Here is a 13,060-nt window from a genome sequence, read left to right as displayed (position 1 = left end):
CAATCTGCACGCAGGGCGGCCTAGTCTCAGCCCTACCCCTCGTAAACTGTGGCACCTCGGGCTTGTCACTTCACCCCTGCGTGCCTCAGTTTCCCCATCTGTAAAAGGTGTCAAATGCCATGCTTACCTTACTGAGGGGCATGGAAAAACAAATTGTTCCAAACTAAGGATACGCTGCCGTTACTGCTTTATTTATCAGCAGCCGTGGGTCAAGCCCGGTATTAAACACTCCCCGTGGCTGAACTCTAATCCTCACAGCAGCCCCAAGAGGTGGATAGTCTTATCCTCGTTTCACACAAGAGGAAACAGAGACTCAGAGAGGTTATGGGACTTGGCCGAGAATACGAAGCTGGTAAGTAGAAGAGCCAGAATTAAAACCCAGTTGTATCTCATTCCAAAGCAGGTACCCTTCCGTCCTCCTAAGGGGGCCATGCAGCTCCCAATCACTTCTGTTCAGCCGCTGTCCGTATGGGAAGGGGCTCTCAGTGCCACATGTGCAGAAAGGATCCTGTTGATGAAACAAGGGGTTCAGAGGCAGTGAAGGCACAGACCCATCTCTCTGGGTGCGGGGATCAAGACGCTGGCTTGGGCAGATCAGGATCTGAAGTCACTTGAAGTCTGGGTCCCTTCCTCTGTGGAATGGGAGGGAACTACTGCATCTGCTTCAGAGAGCTGCTGGGAGGATGGTGGTGGGTGGGAAAGGCGGAGCGCAGTGCTGCCTCTTGGCACACGGGAGCTCGAACACGTGGGCACTTGTTCCCAGGAAAAGGCAGACCTTCTGGGCTGCCTGGGGTTTTGGCTTCTTTTGCCAAGAGTTATGAGTCATCACTCGTTTGTTCCTTTGCTTGTTTGTTCATCCATTTACTCCTTCAGCCACCCTTTCCTGAGATGCCCACTCCCTGCCCACCCTCGGGTGGGCTCCGGTCACAGAGGACTCAGTCCCATGTGGGACTGTCCTCATGGAGCTGTGAGCACGAGGCAGACGCAGACACATCAGCCAGCATGGGCCTCTCCCTCCTGGGTCCATAAAATCTAGAGTGGCAGGAGAGAGACCAGAAAGGGCCAAGAGAACACGGAAGAGGCTGCTTTGGGGAGCTCAGGAGCTCACGCAGCTTTGAACAAAAGGAATTAGGACAGTATTTCTTCTTTTTGAATCTCAGGCAAAACATTGAGAGCTCACTATGACCGTGTGCTGGTACCACTTTCCAGCCGGAAGAGACCTCGCTCATCACTTCTCCGATGAGGCCATGGAGACCTTGGAAGGGGAACTTACTCAAGGCCACACAGCTAATAAACCAACAAGACCCAATCCCATGCCTCCCGACTCCCAGTCTTAACCTGTTTTGCTTCTGCTATATTACCCATCTCCAGCCTTGTCCAAAGGTGTGAGATATTAGCGATCTTTCACTTAAGGGTGGAGAGATGGCTCCTGCCACTTACATATAGTTCCTTGTTCGCCTTCAGTTTATGGAAGCTTATCTTAAATAGGTGTAGTGTCTCAGATAGGTAACTGTGGATCGGGAGCTGTCATCTACAGTTGGCGCTCGAGATAGCACAGCTGTTGTTTAAAGCCCTAATTAAATCCTAACTCAAGCAATTAATTCAGCCTCTTAATGCTTAGGACCTGAGTATATGGATTCAGACTATCTTTTTCTCCTCCTTCCCTCCCTTCCTTCCACAGCTATATAAGATGCATTATGTACCCACTGTGCAGGCACATCTAGGGATCCAAAGACAATCGCAGTTCTTATCCAGAACAACCACATTTCTGTGATCGGGAAGATAAGCAGGGCAGGAGCACTCTCCCTCCACGATGAGAGCAGACTTTGGAGACCCGCAGCCCTGGGCGGGATCCCGCGGCCAGCCCTTGTCAGTTGTGTGTCCTCAGCCACAGCGCAGCTTCTCCGAGCCTCTGCCTATGCTGCACCTTAGCAGGTGGGAACTGCTAAGAGACTCACGTGATATATTACCTGATTTCACGCAGGATCCCCTGAAAATCTCCCCAGAGTTGAAGAGAGGTAACATCTAGAAAATCTTGTAAAACGAAAACAAAAACGTTGGCGGGTTGATTGTCTCCAACCTACCTCTACCTTCTGCCAGATACAGCCCAAACTAGAGACAAGATCGTCCATGATTTGAAGAGACCATGCCCCTCAGCTCTTCCATCGGTTCCTCAAGATGAAGCGTGCAAAAATAAAGCTCATCTATGTGCAACGTGGGGTTCCTGGATTGTGTTCTGGAACAGATGAAGGCCAGTAGTGGATATGAACACACACACACGCACACACTCAACCAAGTGCAAAGGCCTGCCCATTCTCTGACTCTTCTGCATCTCCCCAGTGTGTCCCCTTCTCTTGATTTCCACAGCCTTGCCTCAGTCCTTGGCCGCATCTCACGTCAAGTTGTGCTGCAGCTTACTAGGTGTCTCCCTTCCTCCAGACTCCCTCCCTCCCTCCCAAGCCACCCTACACTCCGCTGCAAAGTGCAAAACACTGCCCGTGCGTCTCCAGTGCCTGCTGGGTACACCCAAAGCAGTGGCAGCTGGGAATCCAAAACTTTTTGTAATTTACAGAAATGAACAGTCTATTTATATTTAGTCGTAGAGATCGTCTCCACTCTCCCTTCAAGGTGTAATCTAATCGGATCCCAGAGGATTACAGGAAAGCATCTGAATGCAGAACCTTAGGAAACTTTTTCGCTCTCATAATGAGCACCAACATCAAGCCCAGCTCCAAGGAGTAACTACTGAGAAAAACGTATACATATTATAATCCAGTCTTCAAATGGATGCAGGTAAAACTGGTGAAATTTGAGTAAGATCCACGGGTTGTATCAGTGTCAATTTCCTAGTGGTGACACTATACCACCGTTATACAGGATATTACCCTTGGGGAAACTGGGCGAAGGGTGTAAAGATCTCTCTCTATGATTTCTTACAATGGCCTGTGAATCCACAATTATCTCAAAGAATTAAAACAAAAAACAAGCAAACAAAACATCTTTCCCACTGAAACATTTTCCCTACAGTTCCCTATGAGTCCCCTCCTTTCCGTCTTCCGTCATCATAACAAAACAGATCCCACGACAAAAAATGAGGATATTTTCAAGAGAGATCAGAGGAAGGAGCCTATAAAGCCACTATTAGCCTGAACCTTGGCGGTTTATTAGCAGAGACCCATTTAGTAATCCCACATGCTTATGAGCTCTTAGCATCTCCTGGCAGGATGCCAAGGGCCCATGAGCACTGGAAGCATTGCCAGATGGACCTTTGGGGCCCCAGTATCTTGGCACCAAGGCTATTTATTGGCCCTAAATGTGCCTCTTTAATGTCCAACAATAATAGACAAGATGAACACCCATGGTGGTCAGATATCGTTTGTGTGCACACAGCCCTTTCTTTGGGGGGGACCATCCCTTTCACACACCGTGTGGTCTGGGAAGTACCGCAGTGTGGTGCCCTGGACCCTGCCCCTTCATGGAGCCAGACACTGACCCAGGCTAGCCCTGGTGGCAGTGATTGGTTCAGGGATGTGCACATGACCCAAGCTCAGCCAATCAGAGTCTTGCAAGGACTCGTCAGCTGGAGTTGCTTTTTGCCTGAGTCTTGGTGCCGGGGGTGGGGGTGGGGGCTGGGGGGTGGTGAAGTGAAGCTGAGGCTGCCAGCAGTCATCTTCTCTGAGCACAGGGAAAAAGACCAATCTTAGCAGGCGTGAATGGAGCTGACACATAGAGGGTATCAGCTGAGACAAGAAGGAGGGTAAGAGAGAGCCTCAACAAGACACTCGATTTCCTCTAGACACTGGCATGCCTGCCCTGACCCTCCAAAGCATTTCTCAGTTACACTGTACCATGATATGTTCCCCCCTTTTAAAAATCCAGTCTGAACTGGTTTCTATCGCACGTGACTCAGAGAGTTATGACTTCTACACTACCCTAATTAGATAATTCCTTTGTAGCAATACAAGAAAGGCAAAACAGTCCGGGACTCCCAAACCTTTCATGCCACAGGTTTATACAGATTGTCCAGAAAAGGAAATGCAGGATGTTAGAGAACCATAAAATGCCTCTCCTGGAGAATAAAGGGAAGGGTGATACAGTCTAGGAAAGGTTGCAAAGAACCACTAAATTCTCACTTCTGCTCTTTACGCTTCCTCTAAATAACTCAGCACAGTTAGTACTCAATCTCTCCCAATATTTTCTTTAGTTAAAAAATAAGTTATTCTTAAAGTTCAAATTATTCTTATTTTTTAATTCTTATTTATTCTTAAATAAGTTACTTTTTTGGGTATCTTCCCTGTCATTGAACCCCTATCTGCCCCCCAATATACCATTTTGTTCAAAGTGATTTACCCTCTAGAGTAAACCACAACCTTCTATTTTATTTTTCTAATTTTTACAGTTCCATTACCTTCTCTGCAGCAAATTGGATGGTGTCATATAATCTCACCCATGAATTACCAGACCCTCCAGCATCTGATAGGATTTTTGGAGATGAGGTTGCTTACACAAGGGGTAGGAACCTCACTTCAGGTAGACCAGTCAAAACCCTTGTCCGAGGCTTGGGAGTTTTATCCATGAGACAGCATGAGTGAGACACTCTTCATGTCGTGTGGTTGTACCTTCAACATGTGGCCTGGTTCCTGGGGTTTGGGGTTGTCCATGACCATGTGGGCCAGAGAGGAAAAGGGTCCAGCTTGAACAGCAAGAAGCAAATAAAGCCCTTCTTAGGGACAAGAGATGGAGGGAGAGCAAATGACTTTTTGTTCTGACCTGTTTCCGAGGTCAGGAAGCCTGCTTTCCTTTGGATTCTGTTAGAAATCCTGTGTCCTAAAAATAAATCTCCCCTTTCCCCCTTTCAGTTAAATCCAGGTGGTTTCTACCCGCTTGCAACTGAGGAATCCTCTGTAATACATTCAGGTTCTTGCTAAAGTGTAAAAGGCTTCCTCCACCCTTCTCTTCCTTCCTCGTTCCCTTTCCCCCTTCCCAGTCAAATGTGTGATTGCTGGCACATGTACCTTATGCAGAATATCAAATATAGGCCAATGGATGTCACCATGGTAAAAAACAAAAGACAAAAGAAAAGCTCACCCTTCTCCAAGCTTGTTAGCAAAAGGAGACAACAATGTGGCCTTCCCCCCTGCTGCGGCTGCGGAGCGGGTCGGGAAGGTCAGCCCATGCTTTGGCATGTGAACTTCTTGTTCCCACCACATCAGCTAAAGTGCGAATGTTTTATTTAAGCAGACGTGTGTCAGCCTCCGTTTGAAACAAAGACACTGCCAGCACTGGCCATCACAAAAGCAGGGCTGTGTGAGACATCTTTACCAAGGCAGCGCTTTTTCTCTACTGCCAGGCACCATTTTGGAAAGTTGTTGTGGGAGGTTATTCTGCACTTTAATGACATCCGAGACACATTCATGGCTAACGCTTTTGAAAAACAAAGCACTGGGAAGGTTTCGGGACTGGGGAGGTGTTGCAATCAAATGACCCACGGAGGCTAAATTACCAGCCTCACAGAGTGTTTTCTAGAAATACCATTCTGCCTCAGCCTGGGGTCACCACTCTTTCGCTTGCTCTTCCAATTAATTATTGTGTTTTAACACTCTCTCCAAAGATAATTGCCTGTCAGTGTATCAGTATGTAACACCTCGGGGTGAAGGATGCTCTTGCACTCCGTCTGTCAGCACTAATAAACACGGGGCGGGGGAGAACCCACCTGCTTTCCTGTGATCAGCCGAGATCCGGAGCCTCTCATCCTTCTCATCAGCAAAGATGCCGCCTCCCCAGCTCATGCTTAGTGCAGCCCGATTCGGCAGAGGGGAGGAGAGACACGTGCTCCACGGCGGTAGAAGCCTACCCGATCTCCCGATCTCTTCCGTGATTCTGAGGGTGGCTTCTTTCCAGTAGATCTGTGCTTGTTAACGTCATTTTGAGGACTATGGGGTAGATAGCAAAGGAGGATTTTCATTTTTGCCACCTATCCCATCCCTACCGAAAGAAACGGTAGAGATCAATAGGCTTTGTAATTACAGAGCTGGTAAAAAAAAAAAAAAATTTTTCAAAATAAATCGTGGTTGGAGGGGTCTTTTGCACCCTTTAGAGCAAAACAGAAAAAAACAGAGAAAAAAATAAAGCAACACAGAAGAGTGATGAAACGCTAGGGCTGAAGCTATTCAGTTTTAAAGACTGCCGCATTAAATATTTCAATAGGAGAAAGAAAAAATGCCCCCTTTAGAATTAAATTGAACCCATTCGGTGAACGTATGAGCATCATAGGGAGTAAGTGTCAATTAAAGTGATAAGTAGTGGGTCTGGCACCGCGTTCTGGATTGTTCTGAGGTCTGCTTCCCTGGTGTAGCCGTTTGGTGCTTTGGGGGAAATTGAAACTGATTCACCAAGTGCGATGTCGGATTCTTCTGAGACACAGATTCTTGTCCAATACCTCTGAGTTAATTGGCATTTTATTCTCATTTAAATCTCTGTCACAACCTTTTATTTGACGCTTTTTTTTTTTTTTTTTTTGTATTTCAGAGGAAGCTACGATTGCAGTGTCTTCCCTGAAGCTTTCAGGGAGCTCAGAACAAATTAGGCAGTGTCATATAATCTCACCCACGGACTGCAGAGCCCTCCAGCTTCTGTCAGGATTCGGTGGGGGGATGAGGTCGCCTGCCAACTGGGCTCTCAGTTGCAGGATGGAAAGGAAATGGAATCACTAAGGGCACTGAAATTTTTCTCCCAAGCCCCGTTTGCTTCCTATCCCCTGGGTCAGTGGCTACCTTGAAACGCAAGACCTTCCCTTGAAAGGATGGGGAAGACTCACCTGAGATGGGAGAGGGAGAGTCTGGAATAAAGGATAAGGTTATGCACAATTATAAGTTCTGAGGTGGGTACAGATTTGTAGCCTGGGCAATAGGAATGCTGACAGGGTGAGTACCCAGGATGCCCGTTGGCAAAAGAAGGCCAGTGGGCTGTTGGTTTCATCTTCTTAGGGAGCCCTCCTCAGGGAAGTCCCTGAGTTCTTGACCTGAGTTCCCTGTCCATCTCCAGAGGGCCTCAGTCCGTGGTGGCCTTCCCAGGAGGGTTCAGCCTCTCCCAGTGCCTTGGACAAGCGGTATGATTAGGGCCAGTTTCCACATAGGCCCCACCCATTGTGGGCGTCACCAAGTACCTCCTCCTTTCATACGGACTTTCAGATTCTCAATTAACCAAAGAATGTTGCCCTAGGAACCACTGGGTTAAGACTGCTGTTTCTGCCATCCTTGGCAACTCACATGTCCACAAACACAGACATCTTCATTCCCTCTTAACCCCACCTCTCATCCCCCCAAATGCTCTGGTCCTTTTGTGGTGCACGATATTCCCAGCTTCATCAGTTTGTTGGAACCAAAAGGCCTCAGTACTTAACAGCCTTAACTCAGATTGTTCTGGCTCATCGCATTCGCCTGCTGATACAGGACGCCCCCCACCACCCCCAACAGCACCCCCTCCCAGTAAAGCGCACTTCTGGGAATCCACAAGGAAGGTCTCATGTGAAGCCTCCAGAAGTCCATCCTATTCCCAGTTGAAAGGATCATCCGTGACCACCAGGTATCAGCTCTCCCACCAAGTGCCCATTGGGAATTATATCCACAGCCTAACATCAAGTTTCCCTGCTCTCACCCACTGCTCGCAGACGGCCATCATGCTGCCCAGAGCCCTCCCAGGACCCGTGCAGGGGAGAAACGCATGCTTCCTCCACTCCGCAGCCCACTTTGTCACCTGGGCTCCCTTAACACTGCTTGAGCCCCTGGGAAAACAGTCGCATCAGTCCCCTCCCCAGCCCTCACTCCACAGCATTCAGACTTGGTCCAGGGAGAGGGATCACGCTCTCTTCCTCCATGGCCCGTCATATCTGCTCTCACCATCTATGTACAGACCTCCTGCCAACACCCTCTCCTCCGGACAGCAAGCTCTCCCCAGGATCTGGCCAGACCACCAGCTCAGCAGACACAGTGAGACACTGACTCCCCTTAGGCCCAGCTGGAATCCCTGCTCAAGGTCTGAGCCACATTCTGCAGTTCTCTTGGCCAGTCCATAACAAAGGCTGGCACAAGCCGTGCTATGATCTCACAGCCCATCCAGCGTGTAGCCTTCACTGGCTTCTCAGCAGCATGGCTTGGTGACAGCCATTATTTCACTGCCTTGAATTCACTCATGAAGTTGTAATTTGTCTTTTTCTTGTCTCGTCTTCAAGTTACCTGAGGGCAGAGCCCACGTCTTAAATAGTTTTGTGCTCTCCCACAGCATGCAGCCCTGGTACAGAGGAGATACTCAGTGGTTATCAAGGTCAACATGGGACACTTGGAATGAGGTAGGACAATCTCGAAGTCCCCAAAGGCCCTTATAAAATCAAATTTTATTAGATTCTGATTCAGGAGGTCTGGAAGAGGTGCCTGAAGGTAAGTATATTAAAATAAGCAACAAAATTCTGATCACCACCTTCCTTTGGAACCACTGGCCTAGATGTGGAATGTGCGGGTCACTTGTTTGGAGTGGGGCGAGCGTGGACTCTCTTCCCGGCTGTGTCCCCCTAGAAACCCCTGGACGTCTCCTCCCCCATGGTTCCTGTTTCAACATCCCCCATAGACCACATACCATGTACCTCATCCGCTGGACACTTCCATCAAATTCCGCTGTGAGGTCTCCTTGGCTAGCTCAGTGCCTCCCCTGCCTTCCTGGCCTTGAGAGATGCCAGCTTCACCTTATCAGGGACATTATCCTGGAGCCGCGAACTATCTGTGGTCGAGCCTGGCTTTGGTTTCAAGTCTGTGTGATTCCAGAAACCCGGCTATGGAGATCGAGAGAAAAGAGAAGGTGTTACCATCCTGCCACACCGAATCATGGTTTTCTCTCTCCAAAATGTAATTCACCACCCCAATTTGCCATCTTGCCTCTGTTTACCTTGGGCTCTGATAGGTGTCTGGCTAGTTTAATTCAGTCCAAGCGAGGGACTTAAATGTTTAAAAATACTTTAAGCTTATTTCTCCCATTCCACTTCCACCCCCTGACAGTGTCCTAGGACTTTTCAAAATTTTATAATTAACCATCCCCTGAAAGATGATGGGAGATTCCCTGGGAGATCTGTGACACAGTCACAAATGACAACTATTGTGGATTGTAGGCTAGTTTTGTGTCCTACTCTTCCATGTAATTGTTCTTTTACTATTAAAACTATTTTCAATTAGATACCAATGAGAAAAACTGACACTCCAATAAGATGCACCATATTTATCGTGTGGTGTTGTGTACTCCCTGACATATCATCAGGGAACCCCTGTCCTAGTGTGAAAAGCCTGGCCCTACACTGATAGAACTGCAAGATCTCCAGGAGACAGAAGTCAGCACAGAGTAGGGGAGATGTGCAGCCCCAGTCCCACCTAGGCTCTGGGTCCCTGAGGGCAGTGATACAAGGATGGTGATGCCTCATGGAGCAGAAAAGGAGCATCAGTAAGGGCTGTGATACCTGGGATGCTGGGCCTGTGGGCGAGAAAGCAGTGGTACCCATGAACTGGACAAGGCATCCTGGCCAATGCCTTTGGACATGGCAATGGAATAGCAACATAGCTGGGAGGGTTGGACTTATTTCTGAGCACATACGAGGCATCACCTGAGAACTCCCAGAAATACCAGATGGGAGTAGAACATTTTCAGAAGCTGGGGGTCCTGCATCATCAGCTGGGGGCAAAGAACCAGAGACATCTGAGGTATTACCATCAATATGATCTTTATTTGTCTCCTGGTAAAGTTAGGTTTGCACACTTAGCAGAAGCATTCAAGGAGAAAGGCTCAGGGCCATCTAGTCTCATGGTTTTAAACATCAACTGTCTACTGACAACTCCCACATTTATATTTCCAGCTCAGACCTTTTCTTCTGGACTTCAGTCTTACATAGCCTAAAACCCACTCAACATCTTGACCTAGACAGCTAATGGGTACCTCAAACTCAACATATCCAAAATTCCTAATCTCCCCTACTCAAAACTGTCTCCACCTACAGCTGTCCCCAGCTGAGCTGTCACACCTCCATCCTTCCCCTGGCTTAGCCGAAACCCTGGAGACGCCTTCAATTTCTTTCTCTCACACCTCACATCGAATAGAGTAGCAAACCTGGAGTTTCTCTACCTTCAAGAAAATCCAGATTCTGACCACTTCTCCCCACTTCCCCTGACCCCATGCTGCTCAAAGCCACCATCATCTCTCCTCTACATCCTAGCAAAGCTTTCCTAAAGGGTCTCCCTGCTCTCATTCTTCCCTCCCTAACTTCTCTTCTTAACACAGAACCAGAAGATTCCTTTGAAAAGTGAGATCTTGTCTCTCCTCTGCTCAAAACCCTGCAATGTCCCTCCACGTCATTCAGAGTCAAACCCCAAATCCTTACAATGGCCACTAAAGCCCTGTGTGATCTGCACTTTCCCACCTCCATCCTCGTGACTTTTTCTCCTCCCTCCACCCCATCATCCCGGCCCCAGCCACAGCGGCCTCCTTCCTGTCCTTGAACATGCCAGCACGGCTTTGGAACTCTGTTCAACCACTCCTTCTGCCTAGAAAGCTCCTCTCCCATCTCTGCTTGGCCAACTCCCTTATCTTTATCACGTCTCTGCTAACATTTCACCCTGTCCCTGAGGCTACCCTCTGCAGTCCACACCTCCTGCTACACTCTCTGTCCCCCTTTCCCAGCTCCACCTCTCCTTTCCTCTTAGCACTTGCTGCTTTGAACAACTGTATAGTTTACTTATGTACCATAGTTACTCTGTCTCTCCCTCCATGAGAATGTAGTTCCACCAGGGTATAAATCTTTGCTTTGTTCACTGATGTGCCTGCCATACAGATAATGTAGGAGTAGGCACTCAATAAATATTTAATGGTAAACATCGAATGGAGAGAGTTTGGGAGCCTGTATCAGATAGCAAAGGAAGGTGCACTGCCAAAGACGAATGCAGAAACAATGACTTAACACCAGTAGTTCTTAGAGTAAAATGCACCAGTTGTTTGAAGGTGAAAAGAAGGTTCTTTGAGAAAGCCAAGATGGGTGGAATCCACTGGAGATCTCAGTGTCTTAATGCTGAATAAGGACAATAAATAATGATAATGAAAACTCCACTTTTCTTAATAGAACCTCTTTCCTAGACAGTCAGTTCATCCACCAATGATTCTACAGGATAGACTTAGTAATCCCCCTTTTTTTTTTGCGGTGCGCGGGCCTCTCACTGTTGTGGCCTCTCCCGTTGCGGAACACAGGCTCCGGACACGCAGGCTCAGTGGCCATGGCTCACGGGCCCAGCCGCTCCGCAGCATGTGGGATCCTCCCGGACCGGGGCACGAACCCGTGTCCCCTGCGTCGGCAGGTGGACTTCTCAACCACTGCGCCACCAGGGAAGCCAAGTAATCCCTTTTTATAGTTAAGGAAACCAGGGCTCAGAGAGATGAGTAAACTTGCCTGGTGTTCCCTGACCAGGAAGTGGCTGAGCCAGCTAGCTCTGGCCAACTCCCAGTCTCAAGTTCCCTCACCTCCCTGCTCATTGCTATGCCAGCCAGAGAAGGAGAGAGAACGAGGGGTACCTCACTGCTGGTTGAGCAGGCAGCTATGGGGTCATCACTCTTCAGAAATGTCCGGCGTGGAAGGATTCCTTTAGAGACTGAGGTCATTCCAAGAGATGCCAACACACATTCCTCTGCACAGCTGAGCTCCCCGCTTGAACATGAAGACCTCATTCCCCGAAAATGCGCATAACAGAGTCTTCTAGCAACACTACCCTGGACCTTCCTCCTCTTCCTCCGCCGTCCTACCCAGAAACATTGTCCATTCCTCACACCTGGGCTAGGTGACCTGCTCCACTTCCATTTTTCCCTCCTTTTCTAAGAGGAAATAGAATCAGTGGCGATCTGGAGACCCATTCTGGCATTTTAATCAGAACGACAGAACTGGCGGCCTAAAGGGCTCTGTGTTGACCAGACAAAGGCCACATTGAGGGCTGTGGTCAGCCAGCAGAAAGGAGTCATGACTGTGTCCAGCTTTATGGCAGCCAGACACAAAGGAGGTTATTCACCCAAACTAAGTTTTGAAGATTCTACAGTGCACTATTTGGACCCTGTGGGGATTGTTTTGTCTATTTCTGTGGACGCCGACCCACCCGTCGCTTGGCAGAGCTGAGAAAGCCTCCACAACTCACTTGCAGATGTCCTGCAGTGCCATCCCACTTCTGGACTTTATACTCAGTAGCAGACACAACTGGGAATTCTTGGGCTGTTGCAAAATGGGTCACTTGGACCCAAATTCCGGTCTCTGAGTATGTTCATATGGTGGGTTGTTGGAGCTCCCTTGGCCGGAGGAGCCATGGATGTAGTCATTATGCCTCCAGGGCTGTAAAGGCCCGCTAGAGACAGGTGGCATGTTCTCAGACCACTGCAGCTGGAGCAGGTCTTAGGCAATGTCTAGTCCACTCCCATGTGAGAAACCATGGCCCTAAGATGGGAGTCACAGCGCCATGACGACGGGCACACTGACAAAGCCCATCACTGAAGCCTTCTTCTTCTGTCCCTACAGAGACCGTGATTGCCTTGGCCGTGGCACTGGGCCGTTTTGTAGGCAGCAAAGGCTGTTGCAGCCCTTGACATTCTGCTTTGGTCTGGTTCTGCTTGATGCTTTTAAGTTTGTGCACTCGGCAACTTCAGTCATTCATTCCACAGACTGGTATCGAGCACCGACCGCTCCTACATTTACTGGGCACTCTCAACAGTAATGATGACTGACGCTCCCAGAGCATTCACTGTGTAACAGGCGCTGCTATAAGAGCTTTATCCACAAAAGCTAATTAATCCTCACCACAACCCTGGGAGTAGATGAGCCAGTGATAACATGTAAGAGAAGAAGTCTGAAAATCAATGAAGTCCAGATGCTGAGTTCCCTGGTTTCCCAAAGGTTGCCTCATCGACAGTCGTAAAAAGTTAACGAGGAAATTTCCATTTACAAACTCAACCTGATCACCCAGGAGACATCCGCACTCTCTTCCACTTTGCAAATCCC

Source organism: Globicephala melas, chromosome 2, assembly GCF_963455315.2.
Source record: "Globicephala melas chromosome 2, mGloMel1.2, whole genome shotgun sequence".
NCBI classification, from domain to species: domain Eukaryota; kingdom Metazoa; phylum Chordata; class Mammalia; order Artiodactyla; family Delphinidae; genus Globicephala; species Globicephala melas.
Note: the sequence above shows the minus strand (reverse complement) of the source record.